Here is a 6,777-nt window from a genome sequence, read left to right as displayed (position 1 = left end):
GCTCTTGGCAAGAAAATGCATCCAAATAGGCCAGTGGGGTGCCCACTGCCTGCTAGTTATTGGCTCCCCACAGCACCTGGGGTGGGAACCAAAGCTGGTGGAGAGACCTGAAAGGCCTGACGTTGGTTCAGCTGGGTCTCCAAACTGGTGATGTCTTCCTGAATGCAACGGGGGAAAATAGATCCATCCGGGAGAGGGAAGGCTGTAATGGGCAGAGCCAGTGGCTTCCCTGCCCGGGACAACAGCAGTCAACCGCTGCCCAAAACTGTATCACCCCTTGGGAGCGATGCAGGGGAGAGGAGCAGCTGAGCTGATACACCTGGTCACCATCTCTTTTTTTCATTCCTGAATGAGATCACTGCATTTAGAGCTCCCAACAGCAAAAGCCTGCCCAGAGCCAAGCAGGGAGTGGGAAAGCCAGCCCCTGCCAGCCCCCTGCCCATCCCAGCAGGCAGCAGCCCCGGCACACCATCGCTGCCTTGCTCCTGGGGGGATGCTGCTGGCCGAGCTGCTCGTGGTGGCAAGTTTTGGTGTGCACTTTTGTGCAAGCAAATTACCCACTGAGAACACAGAACCGCGGAGCTAATCTCTGTTCTTAATTTGCAATTAAAGTTTATTTTCAGCAAATTATTCATAAAATCCACAGCGCAGCTGTTCCACATTAATCTCTTTGCTCTTGCAATTTTTTCTTCAGCAGGAGGCAGTTTCTTTCTCCCTGTTTTTGTTACATAGCTGTGTACACGAGACTGTAGGCTGGCTCGAGTGCTTGTGGGAGGGGGGGAGCCTGTAGAGGTGAGCTTTGCCCAGCAGGTATTTGGAAAGGAGGTGAGGAAGGGAACCCCATCACCCAAGACATCTCTGCCCCCATGCCAGGGCAGGTGAGGGAGGTTGCTGGAGCACAGACACACCACCCTGCTCTGAGGTTTGGAGAGAGAGGACTCAGCCCGAATTATCCTGCCTGGCTCCCCACTAACAGCTGGGAAGGCTGTGCGTGGACCATCTCGTTTCCTTCTCTGCTGACAGGAGGAGATGCATGCTGAATGTTTTCCTTAAAATCAGATCAGTGCCGTGTTGGTCAGTGGGCAAGAGAGGGCTGCCTTCTCGGGTAACAGTGTAAAGTTAGGAATTTACTTTTAAGTTTTTAAAATTGCCCCTTGGGCAGCTAAAAAAATCACCCACCGGCAGGCACGGTGGAAACTTTCTTTAGTAGAGCTGAGCAGCCCCTGCCGCTTCCAGCGGGGCATGCGCTGCCCCTTGTCTGCAGGGACTATTTTCTAGGTAAGCCTTGTTTCTATCACTGACAAAGCTCTGACAGGGATGCAGCACAAGGCTGTAATACATGTGTCAAGCTTGCATTACCTGGCCAACGTTCCTCTAAAATATGGAGCCCCATATCACAAGCGTTAGCTACCAGCATAGGTCAGGGGCCATGTAACGGGAGGTGTTTGTCAGCCCCGTCCCCAGCGCACCCACGCTCCGACGTGGAGACCGCAGGGCTCGGGTTTATGTCATGCCACCGGGCTGGCAGAGCTTTGCAGTGTCACCAGCAGAAGGTTCGTTGTTTCTAGCAGTGACCGAATCAGGAGCATTTTAAAGCAGAAATCCTCACTGATATGAATGGAAAGGGTTGTATATCAATTAGTGGTGTGATACTAATTAGTTAGTTAGTTAGGAAGGTTTTGAATCTTTGTAATGACTTCATCATGAGCAGTTTTCTAGCACTGGTGTAAATTCTTTCCCGGGAATACCATGATGTTGCAATAGCTCCTTGATGTAGTCTTGAAAGCAAATTCTCTTTACTCAGGTCTGTTAAGCATTGAACAGGTGACTTGAACTGACAATTAACCGTTACTAAATTTCACTGGTTTATATTTGTTTTAAACAATAATTTTAAATAATATTTCATAAACAATATTTGTTACTTATTATAAATTTGTATTGAATGGATTATTAACTGTTAAGGCATATTATTAACTCCTACTTGAATTAAGTATTAACTGTTAACTATTAACACAAGACAGATTGATGCCTTTGAATAACACAAGCCCAATTTGTAATGCAAAGTCAATTTGTCCAGGTACATTTAAGCATATGGTTTGCAATTGCTGTCCCATTTTTCGATGCAGTTACTCAGAAACATGTCTGCACTATTATGATTTTTTTCAAAACGTAATTTATTTTCCTGGCCAGTTCTATTTTCTCTTGTTAACAGGCTCTGAAATAGTCCAAAGCAGAAGGAGAATGGGCATTCAGTCAAAGTGGGAAATGTCAAACGTGTAAGCTGGTAAATGTTGCATATCTCAAGATTGAGAGTTTAGCAGAGACAAGAACTGGAAAATATATACAGCATCATTTTTCCTACAAATTTAAGACTGAACTCTTCTGACCCATCCATCCTGTGTGCCATACTAATAGATGTAGCATTATATTGGCAGTACGGAAACCGGAGGAGGAATATATGCTTATTAGAAAACTTATCTTGTTAGAAATCAGTTTATCCATTACACTTTTTTTTAAAAAAATCAACCAGTCTTCAGCATTCAATTTACATTTACGCCATTCAGTAGCCTGAAAGCCATGAAGTGTTTCAAATGGGATATTTTCCTGTTCATTAAATCCCGTTGGAGTCTAAGACAGAGTGCCCCTGTGCCATTCAGCCAGAAACGTGTTGCAGTGTTATTTGGAGTCTAGACAGGCAGCACTGGGACTGGGAGCCACACACAGCCAGTAACACTAAATTAGGACTGGTGTGGGAAAATACACCTGAGCAAATTTCAGGTGTGTGAGCTCAGCTTCCTCATAGGACCAAAACTCTCAAAAGGTCCTTGGATGGCAAAAATAGGGGACTTCTCTTGCCTCATTTGGCTGGGAAGGCACTGTGCAGTAAAGGTTATTTTATTTTATTTTTTTTAAGTTGCTACAAAAAAAATACAGAAAAAAAAAAGAAAAGGAAGAGAAGCAGGTAAAGATGTACTTGGGCAAGGTGGTGCCTTGAAAAGAGACATCATAAATGGAAGAAGGATTAAGTTAAGAGGGTGTCATGTAAAAGAAGAGGATAAAGTGATATTAGAGCAGGAAAATGTCAGCACAGGAAGGTGGAAATGTGGCCACTGTTTTGGGAGGAAACCCTGGCTTCACCCATGCTTATGGGAATTTTCCTGTTGAATTCTATAGAGCTGACCTTTCTGCCTTTTAGCTTGTGGTGCCATGTTCTGAATCATGAGCAAGATGCTTTTCTCCATCTAAGTATAACTTGCGGTAGTTAGCGATACGCGTCCCATAACTGGAGGTAAGGAAAGAGTCTTGAATACATTTCTACCTACCCGTTAGTTCAAAGGTTTTATCTTTGCATCTGAACCACCCACTATTAGATTAATGTGCTCTAAGTAGAATTCATTACTACCCATATGGGCCTGCATGAACGTCTACGGGAAAGGAAAAGCTCACCAGCTTGTGGCCACCTGGATCTCTGTTTGACATGGAGCTGAGAAGCATGGTGGGTAAGCATAACCTGAGATAACGGTACCCTGAATGTTTTCTTATCTTGGATCTGTTCCACAGATCAGAAAACCCCAACAGATGTTAGTTTTGTTGAAGTTAATGAAAAAATGTGGTTCAGGTACAGTTTTATGGAATACATCTCTTCATATGTTAGTCAAATACATTAATTTTTAAAGTAGAGACAGTAAGAGAAGCTTAAACAAGACAGAAAGCCCAATTTGAGCCATTGCAAATGAAAAAAACCATCAAAAATTTAAAAATATTGCATTCTTCCTGCAGCTTTAGTTATATTAGATCTCAGTATTTTTGATTCATCTTTCTATTCTGAAACAAAGGGGTCATGGACCTAGGAGGCTGTAAGCAAGGAGAGACCAGCAGGGGAAAAAGGGGACTCTTCAGAGTATTTGTAGAAAGGTGGATTTCCCTGCCATCCAGGTTGTTGTGGAGATCAGTTTTCGCTGAAAAACAGTTAACCTGTAGGTTGCACTGGCATTGCAGAGCTTTTGTTAGCTCCAGGCATGTGTCCCTGGAGAAGAATGCACGCTGCATCAGTGACCCTTGCTGAAAGCAGAGGACTTTGGGGTGGACTGGAACAGTTTGTGTTGGTGCTCTCACCTGCACGACCCCAGAAAGATCAGTTCATACTACAACCAAGGCTGAGGTTTCCCTTATGGCTGCTCTTTGGTCTCCTACATGTCATTCACATCGCCAGAAACACTGGGTCCCTGCTCACGCTAACAGATCTGTAAACAGGGTTACTGAGGCTAACGATATATGGCAAATTGAATTTTCCTGCTGAAACTGCAAGGTCCAGTACAGCACAGGCAGTGTGAGCAGAAACCCCTCTCTACTCTCAGAAATCCCCATGAACCTGTAGCCCTGTCCTGAGCCTGGCCAGCACGCTGGGATGAGGTGCAATCCCTGGTTCATCTAAAGGTGCTGCGAGCACCGTGTGCAATACGATGTCTGGAGGCATGTTTTCTCTGGAAAATATCCATTCCCTGAAATACAGCATTTTTCCCTGGATTGCAAACAGCCTTGGGCAGGCAGTTACACGAGGTCTGGGAGAACTGCTTTATCGCCCCACTGCATCTGATTCAGACCAGGGGGTTGTGTGGAAAGTCCAGCATCCAAACTGCTGCCCCAGCCACAAAGCTTTGGGTGCTCTGGGGAGACTTTGTGGGTTTTATGAAAACATGTCCTGAAAGCATTTTTGTTTCATCTTGACGAGGAATGGGAAATCTTTGAAATTCTCAGAAGATGTTCAGATTAAATCGTACCCCACTGAGGGTATAGGAGCTCCCCTATAGGATCTTACCAAACAGCACAGCAAAAACACAGCCTTTCTTGAGGCAAGTGGAGTCTTTCCTAAGCTATCCTTTTCCGTAAGCCAGAGCACAGCTGAAATTCTTCATGTAAAATGGAAGTAATTTCCTCTTGACACAAGTTTGTCCTGATGTAGGGGCTAATTGATAGCTTGCAGGGCACTTGTGTTTTCCAGGCTGTTGATTTTGCTCTAAGCACAAACTTACTCAGTGATGAGAATATTTTGACAACTCTGCCTATCTCTGCTCAAGAACTGCAGTTTGGTGTGAATTTTCTGGGTGTGTTGACCCAGTTTTAAAGCCTAAAATGAGCATGCTCTAGATGAATACGGAAATACTGTAGCTGGCAAAATAAAACAAAGAAATGGGGTAAATAAGCAGAAGTACAGTACGTTCTGCATAAGAACTTTCAGAAGAGGTTTTGCTTAGCTGGCAGTGGCATGTTTTTATCCTTACACTTTCTACAGGAGGTAATTGTTAAAAAATGATGTGATTCAGCTCACAGAAATGTGTCATTCTGACCCACTTGCACGTCCCCATGACCGTATCTCTTCAGCAAATCCCTGCCCAGCTATGAACACACAGAAATGAACGTGTCAAATCAAACAGAATTAGTTTTGAAGAGAAGGCACATGTTGCTTCATTATTCCTTTGCCTTCCTGGATCTAATAAATGTCTCATTTAGAATTCCGTCTCATTCATATTTGTGGTGTTTATTTTTACGTGCTTCTCAAAGCTTATTTTTAGGCAACTCATGGCTCATTCTTTAGGAATAAAGAAATCCTTTCTGGTTTTATATGTTGTCATGTGAGCAAAGCTGGGAAGATTGTGCTTGTTTTCTTCAGTTGATATGACCAATTAGCTTCTTCCAAAATATTATGCTCTGGGGACTATGTTCACAGGGAGCATGAGGGAGCATTAGTATACGTTACCATAGCTCTGTACAATATATACATGTATGTTTGCTGTGTACAGAGCAAGGTTTTAAGTATTGATGTTCTAATCATGTTGCTACAAGCTCTTCTGACAGTGTCTTTGTGCTGTCCACAGAGTCATGAAAAAAAATTGCACACTGCAAGACAGCTGATTTTGGTGCGAATTTTGACAGTGGAAAACCACATATACTGATGATAGGTAAAAATAGAGAAGAAGCTCTGTGCTCCTTTTCTTTTTTTTTTGTGATCCAAAATCTGGCTATAAATAAAAGTGCATTTGCTTAATAGAGAATTGTTATCGCTTTGCTTCACCATTTCTCTCATAGGTAAAATCAGCCGGGTTGCTAAGCCATCAGAACACAGCTAAAAGGCTAACAATGATCAGCCCAGCTGTGTACCTTGTGCTCCCACCAAGCCGCTCCTTGTCCTTTGTTCTTCGCTGCCTTTTGTCTCTTCTCTTCCAGTAACAGGGAAATTATGGTATTGCCATTAAATGTGGATTAACCTTGGCCACTTTTTGTTCCAGTAGCTGGTGGGAAGGTGACACGGATACCGGCTCACAGTTCCTCCCCAGAGGCTTTTTGACTGTGGCAGAATGAGGGATAATAACTAGATGGCCCCGCTGTATGAAGGCAACCGATTACTGGTTGAAACAGGTAATTATGATGCTGAACACAGCTCGGAAAGTTAACATCTTGGCAACTAGTTTAATTTTAAAATAAAACCTAATCCACAGTGTGTTCTGTATGCAAAGGAACTGTGGCATTTGCATTTGCGCAAGCCAAAATATCAAATTTGGATCAGACTTCTCTTGCACTGAGATAATAAGTGTGGGATTTCACATCTGGCCTTTCAGGCTGGGCTTGTTTTGATAAGGCACCAGCAGCAATTTCACTTTTTGAATAAAGCCATCAGAAATTGCTTTACCAGGGTTTTGCAGTGTGCTAAATAGCTTCTTACGACTTCTGACTTCAGCTTGATGGGTTTCCTGTTCATGCTGTTACCTTTCATAATGG

This window comes from Falco cherrug, chromosome 15 (assembly GCF_023634085.1).
Source record: "Falco cherrug isolate bFalChe1 chromosome 15, bFalChe1.pri, whole genome shotgun sequence".
Taxonomy (NCBI): domain Eukaryota; kingdom Metazoa; phylum Chordata; class Aves; order Falconiformes; family Falconidae; genus Falco; species Falco cherrug.
The sequence above is the reverse complement of the archived record's forward strand: the minus strand, read 5'-3'. Positions refer to the sequence as shown.